The sequence below is a fragment of the Gorilla gorilla genome, chromosome 8 (assembly GCF_029281585.2).
Source record: "Gorilla gorilla gorilla isolate KB3781 chromosome 8, NHGRI_mGorGor1-v2.1_pri, whole genome shotgun sequence".
Classification (NCBI taxonomy): Eukaryota; Metazoa; Chordata; class Mammalia; order Primates; family Hominidae; genus Gorilla; species Gorilla gorilla.
This window is the reverse complement of record NC_073232.2, coordinates 129,018,100-129,036,661: the sequence shown is the minus strand read 5'-3', so window position 1 is coordinate 129,036,661 and position 18,562 is coordinate 129,018,100. Positions and strand designations below refer to the sequence as shown.

General features: G+C 49.0%; 1 protein-coding gene across 4 annotated transcripts in view; it reads left to right on the top strand.

Annotated features, from left to right (window-relative positions):
- HSPA12A (heat shock protein family A (Hsp70) member 12A) overlaps window positions 1–18,562 on the top strand; it is a 181,322-nt gene that overhangs the window by 108,632 nt on the left and 54,128 nt on the right. The window contains exon 2 of one of the 4 annotated variants that reach the window (XM_063710534.1): window positions 14,070–14,223. The exons of the other annotated variants lie outside the window; for them this stretch is intronic. The gene's annotated coding sequence lies outside the window, so the exon portion shown is untranslated. The remainder of the gene's footprint in view (window positions 1–14,069; window positions 14,224–18,562) is intronic. 4 annotated transcript variants of the gene reach the window in all.

Genomic DNA, 18,562 nt, shown 5'->3' with positions numbered 1-18,562 from the left:
TCTGCGGGGCCCCAAAAGCTGGAGAAACTGAGTCCAGTGGCAGCACAGCCACCATCTGCGCTGGGTTCCCTGTCTTGCTGTCGGGCCTGCGGCCCCCACCCTCTGCTGCACTCCAAGCCGCACCTGCCCCCACCCCAGCCCATTGTTCCTGCGGATCAGGGAGGTGCCTCCCCACGCGGCACTGCAGTGGTGGGGGAGTGCAGGGTGGGGGTGGGGGATCCTGACAGGGCTCACTCCAGGGAGAGGCAGCGGAGAGCCCAGGCCGTCCCCAAACACACACCCAGTCCCCGCCTGTACTCTTCCTCAGCTGGCGAACGCAGGCAATGGACTGGCAGCTGTCTTTGTCTGAACATCACTCAGCAACTGGATTGACTCTTTTTTTTTTTTTTTTTTTTTTACTTTTTTCCTTTAAGTCAGAAAATAAAAATTTTTTTAGGACGATAAGTAGGGGCGTTGAATTGCTAAAGCCTGAGAATTACTGAGCCAGTTTCTTGCCTCTCATGCTGGGATAGGGTGGGTGATGATACCAAATACAAGGTTGGGCATAGGATTTGTCAAATCAGAAGTGGGCAGGAATGTGTACCCACTCCCCACACATTTCCCAACACTGTTTTATCTTGTAAATCAAATTCAGCACCCCTATCCTAACACACACACACACACACACACACACACACACACACACACACACACACACGGTGCTGGGAGAAATCCTGTCCAGGATGGGGACACCCATACCTGGTGTGCCGAGCCACCTGCCACCGCTCTTCTGCGTTTGTTCTGGAGTATTTGTTTCTTCACTTCCAGTCATCTCCAGCTCAAGGTGGCCAGTGAGAATTCCAGGTGCATGGACTTAGGACAGAGACCAACCTGAAGAGCGGGCTGTCCCTGGCAGCTCACTGTGCCTCTGGGCACCTCTCCCTTTATCTGTAAAATGGAGGATGTGAATAGTATTGCACAGGAGCAGAGTCGGCTTGCCCCTGGCCCCTACACTTATTTCTAAGGTTTCCTCATTGCTGGGAAAAGAGCGTGCATTATTTTATTGTTTTAAAGGCTCACAACAAACCTGTTACCAGCATTCTCCCCTTCCTGGGTGGGAAATCCGAATACAGGTTGAGTGACCTATCCAAGGTCACACATCTGGGAAATGTTGTTTGGGACCCAGGCCATCTGATTCCAGGGCACCAACCTGTGCATACAGCCGTTATGCATGTGTGCAGTGGTTACCACTCTATTAAGGACATAAAAATGGTTGTGCTTCCTGGGAAGGATTTCCAGAATGTTTTTGGTACAAAAGAATGGGTGCCACAAATATCACACTGTTGGAATTTGTGAGCAGTGGCAGTCCTGGGTTGGGGAGGGCTTTGCTGGTGGGTAGGTGGTGTTGGGGGGTGGTGTCAGAAAGGCTGGCCATGAAATCTTCTCCAACAAGTGCAGTTGGGGTGGGGTGGGGAGTGGGCAGAGGTGCGTGCCAATGAAACAAGAATGGCAAAATGTGGTAGTTGGGTGATGGGGAGCGACGGTTCATTACTATTCTGCTTACTTTGTGTATGTTTGCAAATTTTCTTAATAAGATGTTTAAATTACTTAATTTACAAAATCTGAAGGGCCACACTTGAGGGTCTGGGTGTTGGACAGCAAAATTTGAGATGACCTTCAATCCTGCCCCCTCCCGCATGACCTGAGTGGGTTGACACATGGAGCCCTAGAAGGGTGAGATGAATTGGGGGTGGACAGAGTGGTTCGGACAGGGATGGCTCCTATGATGACCAAGTCAGGGCTAGACATGAAGAGTGGAAACCAAGTCATTTTTTCCAGGGCAGGGGCTTGAGGAGAGGGATGGTGGGCAGGCAGTTTTGCCTGGGTTGAGGGTATCTCTCAAGGCCTGGCATTGGGCTTTGGAGATGTCATCCTGGAGGTTCATCTTAATAAAAATAAACATTTTAAACGTTGACTTTTATTGAGGACTTAGTGTATGCTGAAACCTGGGAATATTGAGTTATCTCATTTAGCCCTGACCACGTTTGTTGAATGAATGACTATGAAGGACGCCCTGTTATCCCCATTTCACAGAGGAAAAAGCTGACAGTCCTAGCAGTGCACAGCTGGAAGGGGGCCTAGGTAAGGACCTAGGCCATGGGATGCAAGCCCCAGGTGGTCAAGCTGAACAGCCTCTCCTGGCATGTGCCTGGCATGTCACAGGCCCTCAGGGACTTGTGTTGAGTAGGCCTGCAGCTAATAGAGAGTGGCTGCCCTACTTCCTTCAGCCACCAAGCTGTAGATGGTAGTGACAGGGCGCTGGTTATAGCCCCCAAAGGAAGTAAGCAAAGATCAGGGTGATGCTCTGGGCATTGCAGGTTAGGGTTCTGGCTATGGGATCCACTTCCGTGTCAATATCTGCTGCTGCACCTTGTCTGCCGCCTTGGTGGTCCCCCCATGCCTTCTGTGTATGTCCCTACACAGTGTCTTGTGTTTCCCAGAGCCTTGTGATCGCCTTTGGCCCTGGACACATGCAGTTCTCCCTGCTTGGGACATCCTCTCTTTGTTTAGCAAGGTCCTACTCATCCTTCAAAACTCAGTTAAGGTATCACCTCTCAGGAAGCCTTCCTGGGCTCATCCATCGGGATGAGATCTGCCTGTGTGGTCCCAAAGCCTTCGGTACTTAATGGTTGATAATTCCAACTAGTGTTTGTTGAGGCCCTACGATATGCCAGCTTTGTATGCCTGTATCTCATTGACTCCTCCAGCAACCCTGTGAGGCTGGCATTATTATTACCCCATTTTGCTGATAAGGCAATTGAGGGCTTTGAAAAACTTGCTAACTTGCCCAACCAGTGAATGCTGGAGTTGGGATATGAGTCAGCCATGGAGCCTAAAATCTTGTGCTGTTTCTCTCAATGCCCTTTCTTCCGAGAAAGGCATGGACTATGTCTTTCATTTCCATTTGTTTTTACTAAGGACACTAGTAGGTGTTCAATAAATGTCTTACTTTTTGTTGAGTGTCAGTCAGCAAGACATGAGGGAACACAGCAGAGGGCAATGGCGTCTACATCTTGCCCACTCTGCAGTGGCGCTCCTGGAAATGTGGATGCTCAGGAGTGGGCCAAGCTGGAGGGGAGTCAGGCAGGGCTTGGACAATCTCAGAAGAGAAGCTGCTTTGATTCCAATAAGGCCTGGAGTGACGACTCAATCTTGTGGGGGCGAAATGCTCTCTTTTCATATAAATAGGCCTCTTTGGTAAGGGAGAAAGCATCTTTATTACTGCTGTGCATAATTAGAACAGCGGGGAGGAATCAGGGGCTTTTAATGAATGAGCAGTGTGTGGCAGGGAATGAGTGAGCGCCTGCCACTGCGGGCGCCCCCAGGCCTGGGCATCCCCAGGAGTGAGCGGGGACGACCAAGGAAGCACAGGCAGTGCTCAGAATTGAAACCTGCCCCACTGAAGCGGGCCCTGCTGATCCTTGCTGCATTCCTGTCATTGCAAATGACTCCCAGGCTGCAGCTTTGCAGATGCTGCTCTGAGCTCTGCCAGGACCACCCCTCTTCTTCCAGCCTTGACCGTGACCTGGCAGCCGCAGATGTCCTGCGGGGCTGGCAGCTGCTCCGTGGCACCCCTTCTGGGCAATCCTGAGCTGCAGAGTTTGTGCCTTGATTTTAGTCCCCTTATTTTTAGGGTGGCCATATGTCCTGGTTTGCTGGAATAGTTCTAGTTTATGCCTCTTTTCCTAGTGAAATTAGTAATAATGATATCTTTCACCTTCTAAGTATCTCAGTTTGGAAGGTGAATTATGTGGTTGCGCTCCTTATCTTTGTCTTCTCAGCCATCTGGGCCTCAAGATGGATGAGGGAGGCAGTAGGGTGTGCAGTTAAACCTGGGCTTTGGTCTCAGATGCTTGTAACATCTGGGTTTAACATTGCTGCATCTGTTTTTTCTGCTGTAGACAAGGACGATTAATAATCTCTGCTCTACTGGGGTGCTGTGAGAATGAAATGAGAGAGTATTTGTAATGAGCTTAGGTATGAGCCTGGTACATAGAGGGCTCTCAGTAACTTCCAGTCATTTTATTATCATTGTTAGGTTGATTTGGGAAGCATAGTGGTTAAATGTGAGATCTGGGGCCAGACTGCCTGGGTTCAAATCTGTGCTGTGTCATTGACCTGCTCTGTGACCCTGGCAAGTTACTTAACCCCATAAAGCCTCAGTTTTTTTCATCTGTAAAGTATGGATTATAACAGTCTCTTCTTCATATGGTCTTTGTGAGAATTAAATGAGTTTTTATATGAAAAGCACTCAGAGTAGAGCCGGGCATGAAGTAGACATTGAATTAATATGAGCAATTATTATTGGCTGTTATTGTTATTATGAATAAATGTCCCAACTTACATTCTTGTAGGCAGGAGGAATTATCCAGTACATTTGTTTCCTATTGCTGTTGTAAAACTTACCACAAATTTAATGGCTGAAAACCATACAAATTTATTATCTTACATTTCTGGAAGTCAGGAATAAGTCCAAAATGGGTCTCCCTGGGCTAAAACCAAGGTGTTGGCAGAACTGTATTCCTTCTGGAGGCTCTAGGGGAGAATCCATTTCATTGCCTTTTCAAACTTCTCGAGGTGACCTGCATTCCTTGGCTCGTGGCCCCTTCCTCCATCTTCCAAGCCCATCACTCCAGCCCCTGCTTTCATTGCCACATCCCTTCTCTGACTCTGCCCCTCCTCCTCCCATTCCCTTTCTAAGGACACTTGTATGAGGACCTCTTATTAGGCCTACTTGTGTAATCATTTCCCCATCTCGAGATCCTTAATTTAATCACATCTGCTGACTCCCTTTTCCCATGGGAGATAACATATTCATCGGTACCGGGGGCTATTATCGAGCCTCTCATAGCCAGAAAGATTGGAGTCTTGCCTAGGTTTGGGGTGTTGGAGAGTCTTCTGTGTCCCTCAGGAGCTGTCTGAAGTTTGGAAATGACTCCTCCTCCGTGCTGTACATTAGGTCGGGTTCCTCGTGCACCTGCTGCGGGTTGCCCTCCCTGGAGTTTGGATTGTGGATCAACCCTTGACTTCTATTCAATCTCTGTAGGGTCCTTAGAGACACTGTTACTTTTAGGGCTGATTTAGCCCCTTCTGAGGGGCCCGTGACTCATTGAGATCTGAATAAAAAGGTTTATTGGCTCCCAAGCAGGGAAAACAATCAATGCATTAAACAAGTTATTGAAATGTCTATAAAATGTCACATTATATTTGCTTTTACTATGTAGCAAACCACCCCAAAGTTTAATGGGTTAAAACAATAGTCTTTTTAAAAAAATTTATTTTAAGACAAGGTCTTCTTTTGTGACCCAGGCTGGAGAGCAGTGGCGTGATCTTGGCTTATGTAACCTCTGCTTCCTGGGCTGAAACGATCCTCCCACCTCAGCTTTGTGGGTAGCTGGGACTAAAGGTGCACATCTCCATGCCTGGCTTTTTGCTTTTTTTTTTTTTAATAGGCACAAGGTCTCACTGTGTTGCCCAGGCTGGTCTCAAACTCCTGGGCTCAAGCAACCCTCCTGCCTCAGCCTCCCAAAGTGCTGAGATTACAGGCATGAGCCACCGTGCCTGGCAACAATAGTCATTTTATGTGCTTATGATTCTCTGGGCAGGTCTCTGTTGGGTGGTTGTTTTGGTGGTCTTCCCTGTGGTCACTTATATGACTGCAACACTCTGATGGCTCAACTAGTCTGGGTAGTCCAAGATGACCTGGCTCACAGGTCTGGGGGTTGGTGCTGGCTGTCGGCTGGGCTTCGTTCTCCACATGGTCTTTTATCCTCTAAGAGGCAAGCTCAGGCTTCTTTATGTGGTGGCCTCAGGACAGCAAGAGGATGAGAGGGGAAGCTGCAAGGCCTCTTGAGGCCTTCCTGGGAAGTCCAATAAAATCACGTCTGCTGTATTCCTGGTGGTCACAGCAAGTCTTGAAGCCAGCTCAGATAGAGGGATGGAGAAATTGCCTTCACCTCTTAGTGAGAGGACCTGCAAAGAATGTGTGGCTATTTTTAATCTAACAGAGTTGGCTTGGCAAAAATGTTAAAACTACAAACTTTAGAAAACTATATTATGCTTTAAAGCAACTTGTAGGTTAGATCTCACTTCTTAAGACGTTCTGCAAGTGCCCAATGATTGTCTGACACTTACAATTATTTGTTTGTTGTGCTAGAACATGTGTTTCTATAAGTGATAAATGAAGAATGATGTTGGTATTCAGAAAAGTTGTGTTGGCACATTCTCAATTTTTCCCAGTATGTTTGCACTTTGATAGATCAGGATGAACTTTTTTCTCTTTTTTCGTTTCGAGACGGAGTCTCGCTCTGTCGCTGGTGGCTCGATCTCGGCTCACTGCAAGCTCCGCCTCCCGGGTTCATGCCAGTCTCCTGCCTCAGCCTCCCGAGTAGCTGGGACTACACTCGCCCACCACCACGCCTGGCTAATTTTTGTATTTTTAGTAGAGGCGGGGTTTCACTGTGTTAGCTAGGATGGTCTCGATCTCCTGACCTCGTGATCTGCCCTCCTCGGCCTCCCGAAGTGCTGGGATTACAGGCATGAGCCACTGCGCTCAGCCCAGAATGCACTTTTTTCATGATTAAAGGCTAATATATGAAAAAAGCAAAAAAAAAGAAAAAAAAAGCTGAAAATCTGTAGATGCAACTACCTTTAGTGTAAGTCAGGACTGTTTTAGTATTGTTCCATTCCCCATTCCCTTAAGCTCTGTTGGCAGCTGAGAGGGCAGATGAAGGAGCTACAAAGGCATTGTCCCTATAAGAAAATGATGGGTATGGGTGTATGGGTGACACCCTGGATGGGTTTTGCTTTTTTTTTTTTTTTTTTTAGACAGAGTCTCGCTCTATTGCCCAAGCCGGAGTATAGTGGTGTGATCTCGGCTCACTGCAGCCTCCACCACCTGGGTTCAAGCGATTCTTGTGCCTCAGCTTCCCGAGTAGCTGGGACTACAGGTGTGTGCCACCATGCCCAGCTAATTTTTGTATTTTTAGTAGAGGCAGAGTTTCACCATGTTGGCCAGGCTGGTCTCGAACTGCCTGTCTTGGTGATCTGCCTGTCTTGGTTTCCCAAAGCTCTGGGATTACAGGTGTGATCTGCCTGTCTTGGTTTCCCAAAGCTCTGGGATTACAGGTGTGATCTGCCTGTCTTGGTTTCCCAAAGCTCTGGGATTACAGGTGTGATCTGCCTGTCTTGGTTTCCCAAAGCTCTGGGATTACAGATGTGATCTGCCTGTCTTGGTTTCCCAAAGCTCTGGGATTACAGGTGTGAACCACTGTGCCCTGTTGGGTTTTGCATTTTGATGAGAATGGCCCCCTAAGAAGTGAGTGCCCCGTTACTGTTTTTGGAAAGGTTCCGGTAGCAAGGTTCCACAGGTATGGAGTGGTGTACACCGACCTTGTTTTCCTCATGAATCCTGTTGTTTTTAGTGTATGGGTTAGTAGAATGTGAAGATTTGTAGGAAAATATGCTGCATTACAGTGGAAATGCTTGAACAGATGCTCCTTGACTTACAATAGGGTTACGTCCCTATAAGCCCATAAAAACGTTGAAAATATCATAAGTTGAGTCATCCTAAGTTGAGGACTGCGTGTATTTATATTTGATGTGGGATAAGTGTTCATTTAAAAAATATTTGCTCTGATATGGGGTGGAGCCTCAAATAGCCAATAGGAAGAGCCTACAGTCACTTCCTATTCAGTCATTTGAAATTTTGAGACTGCTTTGCTTCCCAGATGTTTGCATACTTAGTGGGTAGTTTTGTCAGTTATGTTCAGAATTTTAATGTCAGAAAACAGAGACTCCAGGAGTAAGTTCTGTAGGATGGAGCTCCTGTTTCATCGACCCGCTTAGCACCCAAGATCTCAGAGGGAAATGGATTACGCCAGTGCCCTTTGCTTCCTATAAACTGACAATTAAATGATGTCCCTTGGGGCTTCCTATGTTTTGTAAATCAGACCTCGTGGTCTTATTGGTTTCTCTGTGATGAGGAACGGTGGTTCCTGTACTCAGGCGGCTGGTTCTGTTTGGGACAGGGAAATGTAGGTATTCAAGCTCCAGCCTGCTGCCTCTGAGGCCTCAGGCTGGCCTCTCTTTGCTTGTCTCCCATGTTTCCTTGGGCTGAAGGCTAAACTCCTCTGGCCACTTACTTCCTTTTCTTTCCTTTAGTCATTGTCCGTTAGTGACCATCTCCACTGGCTGGGATAAGAAACTGTTTACAGCACAACCATCAGGCAGGAGTCTGTGCCCAAAGGACAGATGAAAGTTTCAGAAAACAACTGCTTGTAGTCAGTCCACATGGCTGCTGGACCCATTTGAAGGGATGATGGTTATCAGTTTGGGTGGTGGTTTCCCTGGGCCAGCAGTTAGAAAACAGAGCTCATGGATACATCCACAGCTAGATGGGACCAGGTTGTCTAATGTCTGGACTGGGCCCACCCTCTCATTTTACAGATGGGGAAACTGAGGTCAGGGAGGGGAAGAGACTGCCCCAGGACACTAGGCAAAGCCAGGCTCAGAATCCAGGTCTGCCAACTCCCTCTGCAGGCTTTCCAGCTGAACTCCGCAATGGCTACAGAATCCTCCAGCAGTCCCGCCAGCCACTCCCGGTCACTCAGAGACGGCACAAGGATCCAAACCTCTTTGCCATTAACAAATTCATGACTTGTCCCTCTAGCAGGAGTTACATTTTAAAAAAGTATTTGAAGAATGCTTAACTCAAAGGAATGAAGTGCCAAGTCAAATTGCTGTGAATAAAACACTCTGCAATGGTGGAGCCGCAGGCCCAGCTTTTCTTTTCTAGTCTCTTGTGTGTTCCCTCACTTGACAGTGGTGGTTGCCCATCTTTTTGTGCCTTGGCTCTTGGCAGAATGTCTGTTTTGAAAGGGTTTTGATTAGGGATTTTGGTTGCAGGTAAATCAACCTTCTCTGGCTAGAGGAAGCCAAAAAGGTAACTTTACAGTGAGGATCCAGGGCTGGTTCCTGGAACTTAAACCTGCTGCTAGGTCTAGGAGGGGAAAGTGTTGGGAACATGGCAGTTTTCTTTCCCTCTGTCTCTTTCTTTCTCTCTTTTTTTGTTTTTTTTGAGACGGAGTCTCGCTCTGTCACCCACGCTGGAGTGCAGTAGGGTGATTTTGGCTCACTGCAGCCTCCGCCTCCTGGGTTCAAACGATTCTCCTGTCTCAGCCTCTGGAGTAGCTGCAATTACAGGCATGCAGCACCACGCCCAGCTAATTTTGTATTTTTAGTAGAGATGGCGTTTCATCACATTGGCCAGGCTGGTCTCGAACTCCTGACCTCAAATGATCTGCCTACCTTGGCCTCCCAAAGTGCTGGGATTACAGGCATGAGCCACCACCCCTGGCCCTGTCTCTTACTTCTGCTTTGCTCTGCATGTCACCCACCCCTCCTCTCTGCAGGACTACTTTAGGATTGCTTCCCATCTTTAGGGCAAATGTGGCCCCCCACAATGACCCCCATGTTGAAATGAAAAGTTCTGATACACAGGAGGTCTGATGTCTGTCTGTTTTTCTTTCTTTTCCAAGTCCAGATTCCCAGACGAGGCCGCAAGATTCAGGTATGATCAGGACTTGACCCAGAAACAGTCAACCCTGGCCAGAAGAAGGGTTACCTTGCTGAGAGAGGGGGAGTTAGGGGGCACAATATCTGGTGGTCAGAGAGTAATTGTCTCCCACAAATAGTTAACAGTACAGGTATCTGAAGTAAGCCCTGTGCAGTAAAGAATTTCTAGGTGAGGGCTGTACAAGAATGGAGAAGAAAGAGACTACCTGTTAGAAATTTTGCTCTTTTGTTCTTTCTTAGAGAAAATTACTTTCTCCCATGTAAAAGTTTCATGCTGCATGGGGTAACTGACCACTGAGTCGCTTGCATGAGAATAATGCACAGACTCTTGGTGTGTTCTTCTGGTGTGTGATGGGCTGTAGTCAGTCCACATGGCCGCTGGCCCCATTTGAACGGACCGTGGTCATCAGGTCTGGCAGTGGTTTCCCTGGGGCCAGCAGTTAGAGAGCAGCAGAAGGGGTGCATCATTCATCTGAGTCACTTGCTTCACTTTCCCCTCCTAGACCTGGCAGCTGGTTTAAGTTCTGGGCACCATCCCTGGATCCTCACTGTAAAGGTACCTTTTTGGCTTCCTCCGGCCAGGGAAGGTTTACTTACTCACAAGCAAAATCCGTTTTAAAACAGACATTCTGCCAAGAGCCAAGGCACAGAAAGATGGGCAACCAACATGATCAGGGGCCAGTTCTGCCTAAGCACAAGGACCAACTCCGGGGCCCTCCAGGGGAGGCCAACTGGCCAGCCATGGAGGATGTAGCATTGACTGAGTCCACAAGGGCCCACGCAGCAGGACCGTGGAACAGACCATGGGAACGGGCTGCTCAGAGAAGCTGGCCCACGCCTGGGAGTACACTGATTCCTGCATGTCCAAGCTCCTCGGCTTCTCCCCCAGGAAACGTTGGGAGGGTGGGAACCATGTTTGACCTGGTCTGGGAAAGCCAGGAGGGCCTGGTTCCTTCATAGCCAGGTTCCTAGGCTGTACAGAGGCCCTTGGAAGGCCCTTATCCCACAGCCTTAGTCTGTCTGTGTCAGACCAGCTATGGCGAGATGCTTTCGAAGATATTTTTGACCGTCCATCCTTTGGCGTCAGCCTCTGGTAGTCTTGGCCAGCAAAGCTGCTAGAACAGGTTGGGGGTGGGCATGGCTGGGGAAGGAATCACCCAGGGCCAGGCAGTCCCAGAGAAGAGAGCCCAGCAGATGGAATGGGGCATGAGGGACCCCAGGCCTCCTTTGTGGGCAGTAAGACAGAGTGGGCTTTAGAATAAGACAATAGTTGGTTCAGATCGTGGTGCCACCTCTTACTAGCCGAGTGGCCTCAGCCAAGTCATTTAGCCTCTCTGGGCCTCAGTTAAGTATAAAATAGCACTCAACACCCCATGCCTGGGAGCTAGTGTTGGATGGGCACTTGGTAGAGTGAAACGGGCTTAGCTCAGTTAGAAAGTCCTGGTTTGGGTCCTGGCTCCCATACCTGGCCTTGACCTCACCAAGGTATTCAACCTCTCTAGATCCCCGTGACCTTATCTCAAAAGTACGGGTCACAGCACTTCACGGGTTGGTTCTGAGAATTAGATGAGGTCATGTATATAAAGAATTTGTCCCACACATAAAACATGTGCAGTCAATGTTAGGCATCATCATCATCATTATTATTTTGAGATGGAGTCTCGCTTTGTCACCCGGGCTGGAGTGCAGTGGCACCATCTCAGCTTACTGCAACCTCTGCCTCCAGGGTTCAAGCGATTCTTCTGCCTCACCCTCCCAAGTAGCTGGGATTATAGGTGCCTGCTATCATGCCCAGCTAATTTTTGTATTTTTAGTAGAGATGAGGTTTCACCATGTTGGCCTGCTTTGGCCTCCCAAAGTGCTGGGATGACAGGCGTAAGCCACCACGCCTGGCCATCTTTATTATTTAAAACACCCACTGGGCACACACGAGGTACTCAGAAAGGTTGATATTAGGGAGTGGAGCTGGCTGGGAGATTTCGTTAAAGTTTAGTCTGTTGAGGTCTAAGTTACATAAGGTAAGACTCACACTTTTTGGGTGTACAGTTCCATGAGTTTTGACAAATGTAGATACAGTTGGCCCTTGAACAACATGGCCTTGAATTGCACAGGTCCACTTACCCATGGATTTTTTTCAATACTTATATTGGAACATTTTCTGGAGATTTGTGACAATTTACTGCATAGCCTAGAAATATTGAAAAAAATCAAGAATTTAGGTATTTCGTGAATGCATAAAATAATGTGTTAATTGACTGTTTATGTTATTGTTAAGGCTTCTGATCAACAGTAGGCTATTTGTAGTTAAGTTTTGGGGGAGTCAAAAGTTATATGTGGACTTTTAACTGTGCAGGGGGTGGGTGCCCCTAACCCTCATGTCGTTCAAAGGTCAACTGTAGTCATGTAACCACCATGTCAGTGCAGAGTATTTCCAACTTGGGAGGATTTTGTCATTCAGGATCCTCTGGGTTGCAGAAAGCCCCACCTCCGATGGTGGGGGATCTCAAGGCCTGGACCGTGCCCCAAAGGGAGGGACTTTCAGGGTCGACCCAATGATAGCATCCCAGCCTGTACGCTGGGGCTCTTACCAGCCAGGGGTTGGGGGTGGGCTCCTGTGACCTTCCCAGCCTGCTCCTCATTTGCTCTGGAGAAGGGAGAGATGGAGTCTGCAGGGTGCCCTTTGTCAGTCCTTAGGCTGGGCAATGCTGCCAGACAGAGGCTGAGAACCCACTAGAACTGAGAGCTGAGATGCAACTCACGTTTGTGTGAGGTACCCAGAGAGCCAGGACTAGTGAGGTTTGGCCTAAAATGAGGGTCCCATGTCTCTGCTTGCCATAGGCCGCCTGCAGGGATGTGTGAGGGCCCTTGCCCCGGGAGGCTTATTGCCTGGCACATAAGGAGCATTAAGATGGGCCCCTGGAGGGGGTGGTTTGAAGATCCTGGAAGGCTCCCCGCACCTGCCCCTGGTCACAGAGCCTGGAGTTCCACCATCAGGGAGTCTTACTCATGCAGGCTTGATTTGATGCCACATTCCTTTGGGTTAAACATTATTTCTTTAGTGTTCTCTTTTAAAAGAAAACTCCTGCTCTGCATATAAAACCCTTAGATAAGCAATGGCACATAGACTTGAATTGTGTCTACCTCTCTGACCAGTAGGGAAGAAGCTATCTAGAGAGCTGTGTTAAGAAGGATTCTGAGGTCACCTCTGGCTCAGTTGGAAAGAATGCGATAATCAGTGCTGTGTTTCCCAAATGCCCCACTTTGGACTAGTTCATCATGGCTTCTGATGCTTGAAGCCTACATTTGTCACTGAGGAAGTTACCCAGGTGACTGTGTACCAGGTTTGCACGAAGCTAAATTTTTCCATCTGAAAAAGAATTTCTGATATTATGCCCTTGTGGTAGCTTATTGAATTAATAACCTACAATAAATCCTGTCGCCAGGTACAGATGCTCCTTGACTTACAATGGAGTTACACCCTGATAAACCCATTGTAAGTTAAGAATATCATTAAGTAGAAAATGCATTTAATCCACCTAACCTACAGACCATCAATGCCTAGCTTACCTTAAATATGCTCAGAACACTTACAAGGCTGGGCGTAGTGGCTCACATCTGTAATCCCAGCACTTTGGGAGGCCCAGGTGGGTGGATCATGAGGTTAGGAGTTTGAGACCAGCCTGGCCAACATGGTGAAATCCTGTCTCTACTAAAAATACAAAAATTGGCCAGGCGCGGTGGCTCATGCCTATAATCCCAGTACTTTGGGAGGCCAAGGTGGGCAGATCATGAGGTCAGGAGTTTGAGACCAGCCTGGCCAACATGGTGAAAACCTGTCTCTACTAAAAATAGAAAAATTAGCTGGGTGCAGTGGCGACAGAGTGAGACTCTGTCCCCCCCCCCCAAAAAAAATTAGTTGGGCATGCTGGTGCACACCTGTAATCCCAGCTACTCAGGAGGCTAAGATGGGAGAATCACTTAAACCCAGGAGGCCTAGGTTGCAGTGAGCTGAGATTGTGCCATTGCACTCCAGCCTGGGTGACACAGTAAGACTCTTTCCAAAAAACCAAAAAAAAAAAAAACCCACTTACATTAGCATACCCTTGGACAAAATCATCTAACACAAAGCCTATTTTATAATAAAGTATCTCATGTAGTTTATTGAATACTGTACTGAAAGTAAAAAAACAAATGGTTGTTTGGCTACTCAAAGTATGGTTTCTACTCAATGTGTATTGCCTTTACACCATCATGAAGTTAAGTAATCATAAGTCAAATCATCCTCAGTTGGGGACGCCTGTACTCACACCCTTGTGTCATCTCCTCCTACCTGGACTCGGTGTAGCTACATGATTTGTTTTGGCCAATAGGACCTTGGCAAACAGGAAGCCAGCGGAGGCTTGAAAATTCTTGCCAGTGCGTTGGAGCTTGCTCACTTGTCCTTTGCTATTTAGGAAGTCCAGGTCATCCTGCTGGAGAGGCCACCTAGAGGGGAACTGAGGCCCCCGACCGACAGCCTAGGTGAACATGGACATGAATGAGCCTGTCTTGGCCCATCTAGTGCCAGATGAGCCTTGAGATGACTTTAGCTGCATGAGTTGACCCCAGGTGAGAAAAGCCCAAGTTGCGGAATTCTGTGCAAATTATTGTTATTTTAACCCACTAAATTTTGGAGTTAAAAATATTTGGATTACAATAGATAACTGATATAGTCCTATTTTTCTTTCTTTTATGAATTGAATATAGTAGCAGATGATAGGTTTAATAAAAGTGTTAATGTCTGTTCTTGGCAAAATCAAAATGTGATAACACTTTGTTAGATCCACAGTTTTTTGACGGGGGCAGATTTTACTTCTTAGAAAACATAAGTGTCTTGGAACCACTGAATTATGGAGATCTGAGGGAGGTGTTGCTGTGCAGTCTGGGGTCTTCATCCGTCATCGGCACGTTAGTTAGTGTGACTTAGATTATCAGAGTGAGAAATAGTTAAGGCTGGAGGGTGGAGGTGTGGGAGCTCTCAGTGTTCTGTGAGCCAACTTCATTTTCCACATGAAGAAACAGAAACCTAGAAAGTGACAGTGAGCCCGACAGCACACCTGGTGGCAGTAGGGCCATGCCATTCATCGGAGCAAGCCAAGACTGGCTGTCTGGATGGGATATTGGGGACGGGCAGAGGCTAAGGGTAGGAGCGTTGAGGGGCAGCCCCCTCTTGGGCCTGGTGGTTTGACAGGCACCCCCAGAAGGAACTGTGGGAAATTGGGGATGGTCTACCCAAGAACACCAACCCTTTGGGGAGCACTCACAAGGGGGGTGGTAGGTAGTGATATCAGAGACCCAGCAAGGACCTTTTACTGCTGGAGCTGGTGGGGTCCTGCCAGGCCTGTCTCGGGGGAGGCTGCTGGGAATGTGCATATATAACTCTGAATGTGCATGCATGCGTGGGGAGAGAGGTAGAGTGAGCAGCTGAGATGGAGGAGGGAGACAGAGACAGAGGAAGGAATGGGCTGAGAGATGTTAGAAGCTTCTGGTAGGTCTTCCTTTGGGGTTCTTGCAGTTTATTCAAACTTGAACCCACAAAGTCGTGGCTGGTCATGGGTGCAGATTCTGCCCCAACACCACACTCCTTGGGCCTTTGATAAATATTCGGTAGTGAGATTGCAAAGTGCCACATGCCAGGGGACAGAGCCTGAGGCTCTTGGGAGGGAAGACCAGCCAGCAGGATGGGATTGGGTAGAGAACCATGGGAATGTCAGAATTCACCTTGTCCTACTTGGCCTGTTTTGTGTGTGTGTGTGTCTAAACCTTGTATGTTGAATGAATATTCAGATAGAAAACTTGACTTCCTCACTGAGTTGCATTCTGAAAACGGAGCCCTATGCCGGTAGAGGCAGGCCTTAAGATAGCACGCAAGCATGCTGAATGCAGCTGGGGTCTTTTTAAGATTTCCTCCCAAAAATATTAGTGTGGCAGGGGGTGGGGGAGGGAAGCGCCACTTTCTAATGAAATATTAGCGATGAGGCAGAAATAAACTGCAAAACATAAACACAGAAGCCAAAAATACAGTCACCCTGGCAGTGGGATATCCCTCTCACCCTGTGACTCGCTGGGAGTAGTTCTGGGTTTTGTGTCCCAAGATAGCGCCCCTTCTGCCACCCCCACTCCTTCTGCCAGCAAAGCTCCTCAGTCCTCGCATCTCTCCCCAGTCCCGTACTCATAACTGATGTCTTCCTTGGAGAGAATTTGTGACCCCTTTCTATCTGTGAATATGCATACAATTCCTGGTACCCCTCCCCTGCTCACCTGCCCCTTCTCTCAGGGCCCCGAGCCTGTTGGGGGCCACGCAGTCCCCCCTTGCACACTGCCATGCCAGCTTCAGGCTTGTTTTCAAATCTGGCGACTGAACAACACTGGGATGCTGACCTGATGTTAACGAAGAAAGCTCAGAGGTGGAGCCGGGTCCATGGAGGCCCAGCATGAGGCCTGGGACCCTAGCAGAGTGCTCCCCACCCTACAGGGTGGCAGGATTTCTGTCTCAACACAGGCTGGCTCACTTCAGGCAGGGGACATTTGGGGAATTAAGTGTTGAAGCCAGAAGCAATTCCCATCAAGTGGAGCTCCTGGGCCCTGGAGGAGGCTAACAGGATGAGGCAGTTTGAGAGCCCCCTTCCAGGTGGGATCCCTGCACTGTGTTTTCTTTGTAGGGCAAAGTGGTATTGTGGGAACAGCTCAAGTCCTGGGTTCAAGTCTCAGCTCTGCTGTTCCTCGCTGTGAGGCTTTGGGCAGGTCTCAACACCTCCAGAGCTTCTGGTTCCTCCTCTGGGGGACGGAGCTGAGAAAAAGAGCCTGCACCACGGTGTCGCTGGGAGATTGCCAGGCAGAGAGTTGGCCTTCAGGGTCTGGGGGCCAGGTGGTCACTGGGAGCTGTTAGAGACTGGGGGTCCTGATTCAGGAGACTGAGGAGCAGGCAAAGACCTGGGGCAGGACCAGGGCTATGGCTGGGAGCAGCTGGAGTCTTGGGCTCTGGGCTGCAGGGCACCCAGTGAGGCCACAGGAAGAGACAGGAGAAAGCCAGCATCACTCACTTGTCTCCTTTGCCCCACACTGTCCTGGGAAGGTTTTGGGTAAAACCTGAGACAGCTTTGGTTCTCATGACAGAAGACTTACGTGTTCACTATAGGAAATATTATCCAAAGCAAGAAAGGAGGAAACAGCCAGGACCCCACACTCAGAGGCAGCCCCTGTTAACCCCTTGGTGGGGAGCCTTCCAGACTGGCCAGGCATATTGAGACAAAGCTCACAGAGGGGCTGTCACAAAATCCAGCACTATGGGGAAGGGGGTCTTCTCTTGTAGAAGAGGAGATGGAGACTCAAAAGGTCGTGAATCTTGGTGAAGACCCCATGGCCCTTAAGTGCCCTGACTTAGTCATTACACATTCTACCCATGCAACAGTGTTTCACAGGCACCTATAAATAGGTACAAATATAATATATCAGAAACATTTAAAAAACTAAATATTTTTTTTATAAAGTTTTAAAAAAAGATCCCATGGGGAGAGAGTGGTGGTGGCCTTCTGGTCTCTGAACCCAAAGTGCATGTTCTCTCTTCATCTCTGCCCTGGAAATATCTGTGACACTCCCTTGTGGCCTTGCCTCCAGCCACAAGAAAGCCACTTTCAAGATCCAGTGGTTTCCTGACATCAAACAGCCAGGAAGCAAGATAGGCTGGGCCCTCCCCAGGTGCAGGGCTTTGTACAAGGCGCAGAAGGGCTGCTTGAAAAGTAGCCCAAGCTCTGTCTTTCTAAAGTTCCGGCCAGTGCTGCCTGATACGCCTCTGTTGGGGCCATGCAGCCATGGATGGCTCAGCAGAGTGCTGTCTATGCCTGGGTACAGGTGACCCGCTGGTCTCAGGTACTGGGGTATGGTCAGGAGCCCTCAGGTGGGCATCAGGCAAGATGGTAGATGGGCCTGGAAGCACAGCCCTTCTCTTTGGAGGTGGCTCGGTACTGGAAGCAGCCGGGATCTAAGGAACGGGTGGAGAGGCTGACTGCAGGAGCAGCGCTGCTGGTCCCACCTGAGGCTTAGTGGTCCTCATGGTCCTCAGGCTGGAGATTCAGTTTTAAAACCTCAGCACGTGTGCGCAGTGGGTCTCAGGAATGAATGTCAGGGGAGGCCCCATGCTTCCTGAGCACCTAACCTCACCCAGCTCGGTGCTGGAGTTTCCTTATGGGTCACCCCTTGTGGTCTCCACAGCAGCCCTATGAGAGAGACAGTTGTTAGCCTGGTATGTACTTGTGGAAACTGAGACCTGAGACAGAGTCCTATCTGTGACAGAGCTGGTGAGGGCGGAACTGGGTGTTGCCCCAGAACCCAGCTCATTCGGGGTCCTCAGCCCCGTCCCCTGCCCCTGGAAGAACAGCTTGGGGCTGTGCCTATTTGGAGGGCAACATGAGGGTCAAATCCTCCCACGTGAAGGTCAGCGGGCCCCTCTCTCCCTGCAGACAGCCAGTGCACAAGCCAGGCCTGAGGGATGGCAGATGGCTTTCCCAGATGGCAGAGGACACAGCCCAGCTGTGCAGGGGGTTGTATGAGGACAGGAATGATGGGGGGCAATGGTTAGGGGGTAATGGAGGTATCTGATTGGTTAAACAGCTGCATCTGATATGAAGGGGATAGAGAGCTACAGTAGGTGCTTGAGGCTGGGAGTGACGTGATGATGGTGGTGGTTGTGACGTGATCCAGTGGGGCAGCCTGGAGGCAGTGACACCAGCTGGGAGAGTATAAGGCTCTCTGGGAAGCCCTTCATACCACTCTGCTTTTGCCCTTGCTGTTCCTTTGGCCTGGTGTTTACTCCCTACCTTGTTCATTCAGCAAACTTGCCCTCCCGGGAGCCAGCCAAGCGTCACCTTCCTGGAGCTACCTTCCCCCACCCCCTTCAGGGATGTCAGTC